Genomic DNA, 15,438 nt, shown 5'->3' with positions numbered 1-15,438 from the left:
TGTGGCTGCCTTATGTTCTAGTATGACATAGTCACTCTCCCTCAAAGTTCCTACAATTTCTACCCTTTCAATCATTTCATCCTTATTAGTAAGAATTAAGTACAGTGTAGCTGATTCTCTAGTCCCCTCCTTTACCTTTTGGATGACAAAGTTGTCAGTAGGTACCACAGGAACCCTTTTGATGTCCTATTCGCTGCAAAGTTTGTCTCCCAGTTGATGCCAAAGTAGTTAAATTCTTTCATTACTACAGTGGCGTGTTTCCTGATTAGCAAAAAGTTCATGTATTTACTCTGCTTGATTGGGTGGCCTGTAGTATACACCTACAGCAATGTCATTTGTTTTTCCTCTAGTAGTCACCCAAATGCATTCAAGAAGGCTTTTATCCTTGGTATTCTGTATTCAGTAGAGACGTAGTGATTTCTTACTTACAGAGCAACTCCTCCTCTTTTATTGGATCTGTTATTTTTGAACAATTTATATCCTTCTAGGACACGGGTGTCAAACTTGATTGTGTCACGGGCCATATCATGACGTATCACGATGTTTTTTTGCTGAGCTGGTGTGGGCGTGGCTTGTACATGACATATTTGGCTCGCAGGCCACCAGTTTTACAGGCCTATTCTAGGAGTACATTCCAATCATGGGTTCCATACCACCAAGTTTCAGTGGTGGCAACAAAGTTGTACCTGCCTTCATGTGCTAACTTAGGACTTCAAGTTCACCCTGTTTGTTCCCCATACTTTGAGCATTAGTGTATGAGCATCTGAATGCTTTATGGCTGACCATGCAGTGTGCTTCCTACATCTGTTTTATACCTGAGTTTCTCTCCTTTCTCATCACTTCCTTCCTCATTGTCTGATGCTCTGGGTTTCACTGCCTTCACAGTGAATTACCATGCAAAACAAGAATACCAATGATGTTACATCTTTAAAATACTTCAATGAGAACAAGAATAAAAGTGAACAGACAGCAATAAAATATATTTAGGAAGATCCTGGTAATTTCATTTAAAAGGGCAAGGAACTTGGAAATGAGGAGGAAATGAGCAATTGGATAACTGATTTCACAGGTAACATTGGAAAAGCATTTAGTGAGAAATACCCAAAAAGTCTTCATATTTGTACTGCAAGGAACAAAAATGAATATATATCTGCTAGAAAACTCTACTTTTAGTGCTGTAAGCATTTACAAGAAATGGTTTAAAACCTGTTTGGAAGTGAGAGGTGCTCATTCAAGGTTGTAAGTAGTGATACAATGATATCACTAAAGGGGTGGAACACTTCTCCAGCCTCTTGGGAGTTTTTCTGAACCCTCACAATATGTGCTTCATGAGCATAAAAGTACTCTAATATCTCCAAAAAAAAAAAAATAAGTTCTTTGAAGAGGCAGGTTTTCGCAAGTACAGTGTGTGCAAGCACTCCCATATTTAAGTTTATTCTCAAAAAGTTTTAGATTTTATTTTTAAATCTTGTTTTGATTTTGTAAATCTTCATAGTGAGGTAGCAAACGATATACGTGATACTGCTTTTTCCAGCTATGCATCACCATAGCACTCCTGTTTGGATTCCTGATCTTTTTAAAAAAAGGGAGAATCAAGATAAGCTAGCCCCAAATGTTCTCCCTAGGATTAATGGGAACATGAAAGGCCAGGAAGACTTCAGGTTGCTAGAGAGATTATTTGAAGAACAAATGACCAGAAATTTACACACTACTTTCAGCTATCCCACAACCAATCTAAGCACAAGAATCCCTTGTTTTGCCCATGAACATTTCACCCAAACATTTCCTCTTGAAAACAAGTTCAGAAGACATTTCCTTTCTCCTTAACCACCTGGAAATTATTTTTAAAAGAAATTTTAAGCAGAACAGTAGTTAAAATAGCCTGCAGAACAATCTTCTGAGTTATACTTTCCCAATCTTTTTACTCTCATTTTTTTTTCATCCTCTCTATGATATAGAGCCAGTGTACTGAGTCAGATCTGTCTTGTGTTTTAAGTTCCCATTGTATCACGTAGTTTATTACCTATGACACTATCCTTATCTTTATTGATTTTTGAACAAGATACATATAATACAAACTCACAGTCAGAATAAGGGTAACTTTTTGCTGTAGAGAGGATGCTCAAGGTAAATCTCCTATCACATTGCATCTATATATGCTGCAGGCCAGGGTAATCTTTTCTGTTAGTCACTTACTCCAGATGATATTGCTTGAAGTTAAAGCCATCGTTTCCTTACTGTAAATTAGGTATCTTGTTCAGAACATGTATTGTTGGGTTATGCGGATATGGATGGTGGGTTCTTTGATGCTCTACTTTGGATTATTCCCATTGGTTTGGCAAGACTGTTAATATGAAAAATTATATACATATTTGCATAAAAAGATGGTGGAAGAAAGAGGTCAGGAATCAACTGCTTAAGCAGCCTTCTGAAAAATGCACTAAAAGTTTATAAAAGAATATTACATTACTATAAAGATTCACAATGCCTGTATTTTCAAAAACAGTTTGAAGAACAATCTTATCATTTTAGCCTTTCTTAGTGCTTCAGATGCTATTCCAGGGAGCTCTGCTTATCTAATGTCTGAATTCATATAACCCCATGGTTTTTCTAATTTGCCCAGTAAGCATGAAGCTGCCCATGTTACCTTCTGCTGGAGGACTATCATACTTGGAGTCCAAAACGCTAAGCTACCATTAGATGGAAACAAAAAGAGTGCTTGGTGTCTCTTTCCTGCCATCTAGCAGATTTTTGCAGCAACTAAGTATACTGAAGACTTCACTGGACCATTGTTTAATTTTCAGAATGTGGAATGAAGGAGAAAAAGCAAGTGCCTGATTATGTTTGCACAGTAAGCAGTAGGTGTGTCATGCACAAATCATTGGCTCTTAGGCAAAGCCTTCCCTATTCAAGTATCATTGGCAAAAATATGTGTTATAGAAATATTTCACTGTCTATTTGTTTTTATAGCTCATGATGGGGCATGCAAAGATGAAAAGAAAAGAAAAGTGGAATGGTAGAAGAAAAGGAAATACAGAAATTGCACAACATAATATTGGTGAGACTTTATAAGATGCAAGGGCACTTTAGGTCTTAACATCACAATGGCTGACATCTAGATGAATTTGAGAAATATATAACGAAGTTCCCAGTGTCTTTATTGGCTTCATGCAAAGAAATTTCATAAAGTTCTTGGGCAGCCAAATGCATTTTTCTGTAAAAGTAGAAATAATTTCTTTTCTATCTCCATTTTGCAATCTGAATAATTTGCAACTTTAGGAATAATAAAATAGGCACAGAAAAACAGTGGCACACTAGCCTGTGTTTAACAGTACTAAGTTTACCAATTGGAAACCATCTGGTTCTCTATGCTCATTGAGTGGTAAATTAGTCAACGATATATTTTAGCCCATGTTATGAGATCCAGCCAATATTTTTGTGCTTTGGACTTATTTTTATATAGTTTCTCTTGTACTCAGTTTGACCCTGGGCTATTCTAACAACATCTTAGTAAATCCGAAATAAGAATCAATAGAATAAATTCCAAGTGAGTCACTTCGAAATTAAGGAGCCTTTGGCCACACCTTTCATTGAAATTTATAAAGCAAAATTGATGTCACAGTCAGGTGGAGTTTATGTAATGTTACAATAAATCAAGTGCCTGGTGCAAGACTCATCAAGGGATGGTCTAAAAAACTATGTGCTATTTTCAGCTCCATTAATCATTGGTCTGAGGTTTTCTTTATTTGTTTGTTTTTTAATATTGTACATAGATACAAGAAACTTCGACATAAGGCAGGGAGTTATGTGAAGGCATGAGTTATTTCCCTGTAGAATATATCCTATATAGTACTTAGTTCAAGTTTGAGATATTGGGGTTTTCGTAAGGCTTCAAAAGTAAAAGTACAGATAGCCCTTGATTAACGACCACAGCTGAGCTCAAAATTTCCGTTGCTATGCAAGACAGATGTTAAGTGAGTTTTGCCCCATTTTACGACCTTTCTTTCCACAGTTGTTATGTGAGTCTTTGCAGTTGTTAAGTTAGTAATACAGTTGTTAAGTCACTCTGGCTTCCTCTGTTGACTTTACTTGTCAGAAGGTCACAAAAAGTAGTTTGGGGGCATAAAGCACAATTTCAGATTTGGTTTGGGTACTGCCTCCTTCAGACTTAATCTGTTTGCCCACATTCCTGGACACATTCCTCCTACCCAGCAAATGATTTTGGTTCACTTTAGTATCCAATTATCCATAGTAGTATTTCTAGTTCTGTGTCTTTAGATAAATAGCTATACAGATAACACGAATTTCTGCTTATTCTCTTTCTTTCTGTTGGTCTCATTTTGCTAATCAACAGTTTTTTGTGTGTGTGCTGATAAATAAACATCAGGCCATATTTTTTCTAGCTAAATGAAATGATGGGTGCTTCCTCTCATCTTGATACAGTATTGGGATTATGTGAGAATGTGGTGGGTGCAGACTAAATTGGAAATTACTTTCCAGCACACCAGCACATTTGATCCAGAGAAAAATTTTTAAGAGAAAAGAAGAGAATTTGGGCCTTCTTGGTGCCCCCCCACCAAAGCAAACAGTTTTATTTATGTGGATGGATGGTTCTTGAACATTTTATTTTAGCTGTGTGTGTATTTTTAACAGTGTAGCTGTATTTTAAATGGTGGCTGGGTGGCTGTCTGTTTTAGGTTAATTTATGGAGGTTACATGTTATATTTGGTTTATTCTATTGCGAAACACTTGGAATATTTTTCATCAGGACATTATGCCAAATAAATCTATAAATGCAATATGCATGCACACGCACATACACACACATGCACACATCTACGTAGCTGTGGGACATCTTAGGGACCATGTTTTCCAGACAGTATTTATAGCGGATCATGCAGGGAGGAAGGGAACACTCAGGGTTGCATTTTTATGAAATGTCAAGGAGTCCTGGAGGCAAAGCTAATCCTTTTTTGTTATGGACTCATGCTCTGAAATACTCTGCCTTGGAGGCATATCAGACACTCTCCTCATTGGTTTACCTCATGAAAAGAGTTAAAATTCCTTTATCCAAATGGTAATTGCAGGGTTGAGAGAAGTAGTGTAAGGGTTAAAAGAATGGGAGTTATTTTTGCAGTTAAATTGATTCATTCAAGCTCAGAGAGCACCAAGGACTCCAAAGTTGATTCCTTTTGGCAAATAGTTTCCTGTGGTTTTATTGTAAACTATCAGGAGTTATTTGAGCCAGGTGGTATAGAAAAACTTTCAATCAATCAATCAATCATTTTGGGGACCCATTAGTGTGTGTGATCTCAGCCCATGTGGTCAGAGGTAGAAGGGTAAGGATTCATAAAAGTGTATTTACTTCACTGAATATAAAAATGCAGAAGCGATAACAGATAACAGATAATCAGAGTTGGAAGGGACCTTGTTAGGTCATCTAGTCTAACGGTCTAAGTGTACACCATTTCTGACAGATGGCAATCCAATCTCTTCTTGAAAGTCTCAAGTGATGGTGCTTCCACAACTTCTGAGGGCAAGGCATTCCATTGGTTGATTGTTCTCACTGTCAGAAAGTTTCTCCTTATTTCCAGGTTAAATCTCTCCTTGTTCAGTTTCCATCCATTATTCCTTGTCTGGCCTACAGGTGCTTTAGAAAATAGCTTGACCCCTTCCTCGCTGTGGCAGCCCCTCAAATATTGGAAGACCGCTATCATGTCTCCCCTGGTCCTTCACTTTACTAGACTAGCCAAGCCCAGTTCCTGCAACCGTTCTTCATATGTTTTAGCCTCCAGTCCCCTAATCATCCTGGTTACTCTTCTCTGTACTTTTTCTAGAGTCTCAACATCTTTTGAGAAATTGTTTGGATCCTATTCTTGTCAAAGAAAAATTGTTTGGATCCTATTCTTGTCAATTCATATAGGAAAACAGTAGATTTAAGCTTAACTGCCACATAGAGGCAGAAACAACAGCTTCAAGGTTGGAGAGAAGATCAGTGGGAGGGGATATAATTTGTATTCAGAAGAGTCAATTTGCAGCTAGGGCACTGTCATTTTCAAAAAGGGCTTTGATGATATGCAAAACTTCAGACCCCTTTCAGGAAGAATAAAGAAGCAGGGCTAGATGGACAAATATGGGATCTTTCTATAAGAAAGTCTTAGATTACTGGTTTATTAGATATTATTATTAGGTGTGCATACATAAGACAAATATCCGGGTCATGGTTGGATACGTGGCTAAAATGTCATGTACTATACTGTGGTTTATGTATTACGTAAATCAGACAATTATCAATCTATTCATCAAACCTTGGCTAAACAAACTTGCTTCATGCAACAGGCAACCCAGTCAAAGGCTTAATCTGCTTGTCCTATCAAGTGAATTTATTTAATCAATTTGTTCAATGCAATAGCATTCCATGACACAGTGTGCTCATACTATATCTAATAAGTGTCTCTGTTTTAAAAAGAAATGGTGTAAAGATCACTGTCTGTTAGTGAATCTGGCCTCTTACATTGCGCCATTGGCTTGTTAAGCTAGTTTGGCAGAAAACAGTTTCTTGCCAATAATTCCAGCTGCAATAGAGCGAATTCCATTCAACCTTCCACACCTAGGCTTATGAATGAGGGATTAACTCATTCATAAGCCTAGCAACATATCAGGGATCACTTATTTGCAAATCATGCCAGGCATAGATGCTAACAATCATCTAGAAGAGTGTTTCTCATTCTTGTGAACTTTAAGATGTGTGGACTTCAATTCCCAGAATTCTCCAATCAGCATGGGAGTTCACAAAGCTGAGAAAAAATTGAACTAGAATGTAGCTTCTCTTCTGATGACAACCCCTGAAACATCAACTCATGAATCATTCATTCTCTAAATATGGATTAAATGTAAGGATTTTCTTCTGCTTATTAGCAAAACTGCACCCATAGTGAACAATGAGTTCTTTCTTATGACTGCTACATTCACTTAACAACCATTGCAAAAAATGTTGCAAAATCATGTGACAGATCCATTTTACAACCCTTACAACTTCTTACCGTAATGGGGATGTTCCATTATGGAAGTAACTCAAGAAGTACCTGAAAGGTTGCTCATATCTTTACAGTTGCTGACCTAAGTACATCATAGTCAGATTCTTCCTCATTTTTACACTTTGTTTGTGTTCGGGGGGAAAAAAATCAATGTGTTGGCAAAATCTTAATAAAAGAAGGTTTTTAACGTTTTTCTCTATGGCAAAATGACTGGTAGACTGGTTGAATTATTATTGAATTTGAACTCCACCCAAATGTCAGTAATTAAATTACATAATTTTGCCTTTTAAAATTAAAGGGAAAATGACTTTCTCTTTCTTCTTGGAAAGACATATTGACTCTGAAGCTGTGGACCTTAGCTGAATTATAAACTACCTCATTGTATTCCAGACCAGTTAATTATGCAGCTCCCCCCATACTGTGAGTTTATATTTCACTACGTGTACGAACTCAGGAAAAAAATGAGTTAAGTGCATAAACCATGGTTAACATATCCATGGAAAGGGATATAAAGTGAATCCTCTTACTCTAATACATGATTAGCGTATGGCTGGCTGGGGAATTCTGGGAGTTGAAGCCCACAAGTTTTAAAGTTAACAAGGTTGGACAATCCTATTATAATAGCAAAATGAATGGTTGAATCACATTAAAACAACCCATGCAACACTTGCCTGAAATGTAGATGTTTACATGAGGGGAAATATACATTTTTTTCTGCAGCCTCTTTTTTTTCAATTTATAGTAACAATTCTTTATACAATTTCCCCCCAAAATAAGACCTATCCCAAAAATAACCCCTAGCATGTTTTTATACTTGCACCTAATATAAGCCCTACCTCCCAAATAAGCCCTACATTAGAGCCTGTGCAGCTGCCCGGCTGCCCATTCCATCTGGTTGCTCGCGGTGCCACGTCCATGAGATCAGGCGGGGCGATGGTGAAGCGCCCCACAATACCTTACATCAGGGATCCCACAGCCAGGCTATTCAAACTCCAACACCTTCCTCCTGGCGGCAGTACCGGCAACCATGTGCAACAAGAGCCCACATGGCTGCTGGCCCACTTCTGCTTGCTCACAGACACAATGGAACAGGAGGCTGAATGATGTGTTGGTGCTGCAGCGATGATGCAAGTCAGGGTCAGGGCATGCATGGCCTGGCTGTGGGGGGTCCTGACGTAAGCTGGTGTGGGCCATGTGGGGCAGCTTCACCACCCCCTGCCTTGTGGTGGCGTCACTAGCACACCATGCAGTTTCCTGCCCCACTGCGAGCAAGCAGAAGAAATACATGGGGGAAAAATAAGACACCTCCCAAAAATGGGGCCCAAAAGAAAATAAGACCTGGTCTTATTTTCAGGGAAACAAGGGAATCTATTCATTATTTTATTAAATTTCTGGTCCCCTTTTCTTCCAAAAGTTCAGAACAGAATATAGCACTTCCTCTTTCCATTCTTACTGCAACAAAATCCCAGTGACTATTCTGGCATAAAAGACAATAACTGGCCCCAAAGCCATCAGTAAGCTTCATGGCTCAGGAAGGACATGAACCCAGGGACCTCCTGTCCTATTCCAACACTTTAAACAAAGCTTGGTTTCCTGTAGCAGAATAGTGAAACCACAGATAAGTGATCACTTTAGAAGATATATTATTCTGCTACTAATGCAAAGCTATTCAAGTGTCATCCAAGTTCCTTTACCTGGTTCTAAGACCACCTAGCTGAGTCCAAATAGTTTGCGTGAGAGAAAGAGGGTGAAAACATCCCCTCCCTAATAGTTCTCAGAGTATGTGGTAGATGCACCTAGTATAGTGCTTCAGTTGGCAAGATTCTTTTACAGGTTTGGAACAATAAAGAATTCAGCTTGGAAGAAACACCATGTGTCTTTCTTGGTTTTGGGGGCTGATATAAGGAGAAGAAATCAAATAGCTTAGTCTCATGCCATGAAGGGTTTTAAAGGTTAAAACCAGAATCTTGAATTGGATCCAGAAGCAAACTGGCAACCAATCCAGATCATGGAGCAGAGTGTGATATGTGCTGTTTTGGAAGCACACATAACTGTCTGCACCACTACTTTATGCACTAATTGGAACTTCTGGATGCTCTTCAAGGCCCTGTAAAGAGTTGCATTTTAAACTCAGCTGTAATTACAACTAGAGTAGCTGGCCATCTGCTCCATAATAAGCCACCCCCCCAAAAAAAAACCCCACAACATAATGGCTTAGATGGCCATATCATATTAGACTGCGTAAAATTATGGCTTAGAACAGCCCTATAGCAAAAAAAAAAAAAGGCAGAATAATACTTGTAAATATAAATAAAATAAAATAAAATAGCACAACCTACTTCTTGGTAAACTAGAAAAAATGTGGGATAGACAGCATCACCACTAGATGGATTTGTAACTGGCTGACAAACCATACTCAATGAGTAGTCCGTAATGGTACTACATCTACATAGAGGGAAGTAAGCAGTGGGATACCACAAGGTTATGACTTAGGCCCAATACTCTTCAATATCTTCATAAATGACTGAGATGAGGGAATAGAAGGAGAACTCATGAAAGTTGCAGATATCACTAAGCTGGCAGGAATAGCCAACACCCCAGAATCCAAAAAGATCTTGCAGACTTGAACAATGGGCTCTAATGTGGAGAAAAGCAAGGTTTTACAGCTAGCCAGAAAAAAACCAAATATGCAAGGACAGATTAGGCAAATTCTGGCTCAAAAATAGTATCTGTGAGAGGGACCTTGGAGTCCTAATATACGATCACTTAAACATAAATCAGTAGGTGTAGTAGCAGCCAAAAAAGCTGATACAATCCTTGGTTGTATAAATAGAGGCATAGAATCAAAATCACATGCAGTATTAGTACTGCTTTATAAAGCCTTAGTAAGGCCACACCTGGAATACTGCACCCAGTTTTGGTCACCCCATTACAAAAAAGATGTTGAGACTTTGGAAAAAGTGCAAAGAAGAGCAACTAAGACGATTAAAGTCCTGAAGACAAAAACATATGAAGAATGGTTGCAGGAATTGGATATGAGCAGTCTAGAGAAAAGAAGGACTAGGGTTGACATGAGAGCAGTATTCCAGTATTTGAGAGGCTGACACAAAGAGGAGGGAGTCAACTTATTTTCCAAAGCACCAGAGGGCAGGACAAGAAACAATGGAAATTAATCAAGGAGAGAAGCAACGTGGAATTAAGGAGAAACTTCCTAACAGTGAGGACAATTAACCAGTGGAACAGCTTGCCTTCAGAAGTTGTGGGTGCTTCATCACTGGAGGTTTTTAAGAAAAGACTGGACAGCCACCTGTCTGCAATGGTATAGGGACTCCTTGAGCAAGGGGTTGGTTTAGAAGACCTCCAAGGTTCTATTCTGATTAACATAATAAATAGGTCAAGTTTAAGTGTTTTATAGCTGGGGCATCTGCGTAGAGAGAGATTCAAAGTCAATTTGACAGCACAAATACTGACTTTTTTTTAATCTCTCTATCCCCCCAATATGGACACCTCTGGTTTACAAGCTAAAATTATGGGACAGAATGGAGCCATGCAATTAACCCTCCTGAATTTCATTTAAATATAGACTTGCATATATTTTGTGGAAGAGGTTTGAAGGGAAGGAAAATGTCATAAATACAGCTCCTTAATCTTCTTGTCCTTCTGCAGAATGCTGCCTTAAATGTCATATTCTATTGTCTTCTAAATAAGGCTACTTCCTTTGTATATATTTAGTAAGGGGAACAACCGCTCTTTATTTTTTTCCCCTGATTTACTTTTAAAGATCATATGAATCACTTGTTAATGTTTGACAACATGTAATAATAGAAACTTCATAAAGTTTGGTGAATGGGTATGAGTATGACCACATTCCACTATAATGGGTAAATGTTGCGGCTCAAGAGACCTGTTGGCCCTATCACAACTAAGAACTGGTTGGACCAGATTAGGGCCGTGCCATATGATAGGTCTTCCCTTCTGACCAATCACATAGCATTGTTCTTGGGTGCCTTGGGCACTTTTAAAAAGTGACTGGGGGGGTTGGCACAGCGAATTGTTTGGGTTTCAGAGTGAAGGAAGGTGAGTAAACATATCTTAGGTTTCTAGCTTACTTGTGCTGAGTTTTGATCTCAAGTGTCCTTTTCTATTGTTAAATCTAAAAAAATTTACATATTAACATTTGACACAAATGAGATTAAAGCAATATTTGTCTCTGGGTTGCTTCTGTTTGATCATGCTAACTAAATAGAAAACCCTTAAATTACTTACATACCTTACAGTTTAATCTAAATGTCATGTATTGCTTTAAACTTTTTATTTTTATGTTTCCGAGAAGAAACAAAGTATTATGCCAATGGTAATAACCTACCTTTCAACTATTGCTTCTTAATATAGGTGAGAAACCTTATAGAAAGCAAGTTAAAAAATTGTAAGCCTTCTCACTGTTTTTGAGCAAACAGTTCTTTTTTATTCAGGAAAAGTTAACAGAAAGTGATGCCTGTGAGTGGACGTTGTAGCTTTATACCTAATTTATTTTAGAGACGGTTTCAGTTTTTTTCTTACTGAGTTATATGGAATGGAGTAACTGACAAAAACACCATTTTGGACTGGTATCAGTTTGAAAAATTGATGTGTTAGGTTCTGTACATTCTTCTAAACTCTGTGAGCTATCTATAATTCTTTTGAATTGTCCCTTATTCAATCTCTGATTCTGTATTTATGCTCAGATCCAGAGCTGAATCCTTAAAGTATCTATTAAACTTGATCTTACTTGAAAGTCTTATTTAGTTCAGTGAAGCTTGTTCCTGAATAGGTATAGAATAATTTGCAAGTGAGTAAAATGTTTTGCATCACAAACTAGCCCTCCATACAAATGGCTAGTATCTATCTGTATGCTGCTAAAAATGTCTATTTGTAATCTTCAATTGGGTGAAATGGTGCATCATAGGGTAACAATTTTTGAACCAAAGTACCTCAAATGGGCTAACTTGAAGATGATATCCTAAGTTTGGAGCCTCTTACTCTTATGGAATTGAAATTTCAACAATCTTCATATCAGTTGTATTGGTCAAGTTATGGTCAGTGCACCACCGCTGTGATCAACCATGATATTTGATCATGATTTCTGATGCTCCCTGCCAGCTTCCCACAAGCAAAGTCAATGGATAAGCTGGCAGGAAGTCAAAAGTTGCTTCTGCTGCTTTTTTGCCTGCCCATGGTCATTCTGTTTATCAGTTTAGGAAATATCACTGAAATCATGATCCAGTGGGTCATAGGTTGTACAGGTTTTTTTTTAAGTGTGATTTAACTGTCACAAGTCTCTTCTTGTCTAGAGACTTAATTATAGCATAGTATAGGATAGTTTGTATAACTTACAATTATTATTGTTTTTTGTAAATTGTATTTGAGTTTTCACAAAAAGAAAAGAAACACAATTAAAACATCTTTTTTGAAAGCAGCATAATCCCGGGTTACATTTCTTCGTGCAGACACAATTTCAGGTTCATGCTCATTTTTATATTCTATTCTATATCTTATTACAATTTTACATTTTCTACATAGCTTCTCCCCTCTTTTGATTTCCTCAATTTTATTGTATTTATTTCATCTCAATTCAAATCATTATATTTATATTTTTTGTCTGTCCTGTTTCAATTGTCTATCATCTTTTCTCATTAAAACAAAATTTCTCCTGTAGTTACTGATTGGAGTATGACGCCTTTATATCTTTCTCCTAAAGTTATAACACTCAATATAATACATAGCTTCCATTCGGATTCTGTTTGGTACATTCTTAAACTACACACAGTATTCTTAAAAAAAAAAAAAAGGAAAAAAATTATAAATGTATATAATTAAAACAACATTCCATTCCAATTTAATTCAATCATTAATATTAATATTCATTAAAGTCTTAAGATTTTTCACATTACTGTGAACAATTATTAGCTTTCCATACTCAGTTCCCCCCCTTCACTTATATTTTATAAAACATTGACTAATTAAAGTGTTCCCATTCCTTCCTAATTCAATTTTCTCATTTATTTTATTTCATTTACTTTATTCACAAATATTTCACTAAGTTACACTAACCATTCTATCCCTCATTCTAATCATATGTTGTTTCCAATTTTCTAAAGTTATTTCTATTTCAAATATAGCAACACAATCTCATGTACCTTTACAGAATCCCCCTTTCAGTTAAATTTTCACCCATTATCTCTAAATAGGTCCTGTTTCTTTATATCTTGCTCCGGACCTTTGTAACTTCTTTTCCTTTCCTTCTTCCCTCTCTTCTTCTCCCTCCCCTTTTTACCCCTTTGTCTCTCTACCTCTACTTCCCTCTTCTGTATTCCCCCTTTCTGTTGTTTTCCAGTATTATACTTATTTTTTGAATTATTTTTCTTTTCTTGGGTTGTTTTTTTAAATCTTAAATTCTCCATCTTCTTTCCCCCTTTTCCTTTTTCTTCCCCACATAGACTTACTTGTTCATTAAAGACGGCTTCTTCTTTGTCCCAGTCTTCTTGTTTTGCAGTCTTTTCTTGTTGTTTCTCATAGTTCCAAATCTCCATTTCTAAAAATTGAAAAACGAAGCCAAAGGAACCCTTCCCTTCTTGTGCATCTTCTTTGTCCTTATTAAGTTCCATTTTCAATTCATCGAAAAGTGATGCCATTGTAAAAAATTTTAAACAACCACCCGATTGATTTTAGTCATTCAAATATAATAGCCAAAAATCTAAAAGTCACCAAGTAATCCAAATACACACAAACTGTTTCTTTTTGCTCTTTCTTTTTTTTCCCACTTTCTCTTCCTGGGGTTACTATTTAATTGCAAAGTTTCAGTTAAAATGTATCTTTTAGAAGTCTTATTGAAATTTTACTTTAGATTCTTTTAAAGTCCAGGCAGTCTTCTCCCTCTTTCAGATCCTGCCCTTACTCTTTTTCTCTCCCTTCCTGCTTATAGAAGAAAAAGTTTTTAATGTCCAGAAATCTTTATTGTCCCTTTGGCATTTAGTTATATTTTCAGCTTAATTGCCTATTGATGCCAAAGCAGATTTTTCCAATTTCTTGTTCTTAATTGTCAGTATAAGGAAGGAGAGGAAAAAAAAAAAAAAGGCAAACCTTTCCCTTTTCACTTTCTTTTGCTGCTTCCGACTCTTCTTTGGGAGCAATGTTATTTCTTGTAAAATTTAAATTCCAGGGTACCTTAGTTATTGCTTTTTCAACTTAGCCCAGTCAGCCAAAACTTTCACTTCTTATCTTCCTCCTGCACGTTCTTTTCCGGTTGAGTACTTGTTTGAGGTGGCCATTTCTGACCACTGCTCCTACTGCCTTCAGGAAAGGGAGTTTGACCAGCTGAGGAGGAGAGATGCGGCTCTCCTCGACCCTGCTGGCAGTCTCCCCTTTCTTCACCACCTCTACGGGGTGGCTCAGCCCTGAAACCAGCTGGCTTGGGGCGCTCCAGCGGCGAGCCCAGGCAGAAACCACGCACGATCGCAGATTCCTGTGTGTCACCGAAGCCCTTCAAACTGGAAGTCCCCTGTTTGTATAACTTACAATTAACAGTTGGGCAAAGACAATTTAAGCCAAAATTTCTTCAGCTATTAAATATCTCAATGTAAGATAGGATTGAAAACATTCCCAGTTATATTTGCAAATATTAAGATTTCATGTATTTATCAACTCTTTTTTAAAGTGCCTTTTTTTTCTTCAAGACACTGAGCTGGATCTTGGCTTTGTTCAGTACATGATTATGGTCAGTAATTTGCATAATTCTACAAATAAAATATAACTGATAACAAAGAATGTTCAGTTAAAAATAAAAAAACACCTGAAGGAAAAAGGATACTGAGTCAACGGATGTTTTTAATATATTTGCTTTTATGTAAATTCATTAAAATCTAGTGATGGTTTTATCTGGATACAATCCAGATTTTCCAATGCATCTTGCTCCTTTAATATGTAAAAACAATGAACAGTGTGATGGCCTAGTAGTAGAGACGCTTGCCTCCCACTCGGGAGGTTGAGAATTCAATCCTAGGTAGTGGCAGATGTTTCTCTCCTGGTGGGGGGGAGGGGAGAGAGAGAGAGAGCACTCTTATTCCATGTGGTGTCAAGAAGGGCATCTGGACAGTAAATTGCCCCACCCAATTGCCCCAATTCTACTCCAAATTAAGGGATTACAGGATCGTAAAAAGGGAGTTACGTAAATTCATTGAAATCTAATGATTTTATCTGGATACAATCCAGATTTTCCAATGCACCTCACTCCTTTAATATAATGATAATGTGATCATTATCTTAAATTTGTCATAAATTACCATTTGCAGTCCATGACAAAAAACCCAAAACAGTTGCTGGCAGATCAGATGACATCTTAAGACTATGTTGTCAATAATGTTAA

The 15,438-nt window shown here is 37.2% G+C and overlaps 1 protein-coding gene across 1 annotated transcript in view; it reads left to right on the top strand.

Moving 5' to 3' along the window:
• The first annotated feature begins 11,050 nt into the window (after positions 1 to 11,050).
• UPK1B (uroplakin 1B) overlaps positions 11,051 to 15,438 on the top strand; it is a 29,330-nt gene continuing 24,942 nt past the window's right edge. Inside the window, exon 1 of the mRNA XM_087966396.1 lies at positions 11,051 to 11,114. The gene's annotated coding sequence lies outside the window, so the exon portion shown is untranslated. The remainder of the gene's footprint in view (positions 11,115 to 15,438) is intronic.

Source organism: Notechis scutatus, chromosome 5 (genome assembly GCF_049901735.1).
Source record: "Notechis scutatus isolate UNSWTSFEM ecotype Mainland chromosome 5, rNotScu1.2, whole genome shotgun sequence".
Lineage (NCBI taxonomy): Eukaryota > Metazoa > Chordata > Lepidosauria > Squamata > Elapidae > Notechis > Notechis scutatus.
Note: the sequence above shows the minus strand (reverse complement) of the source record. Positions and strands in the feature narration are given on the sequence as shown.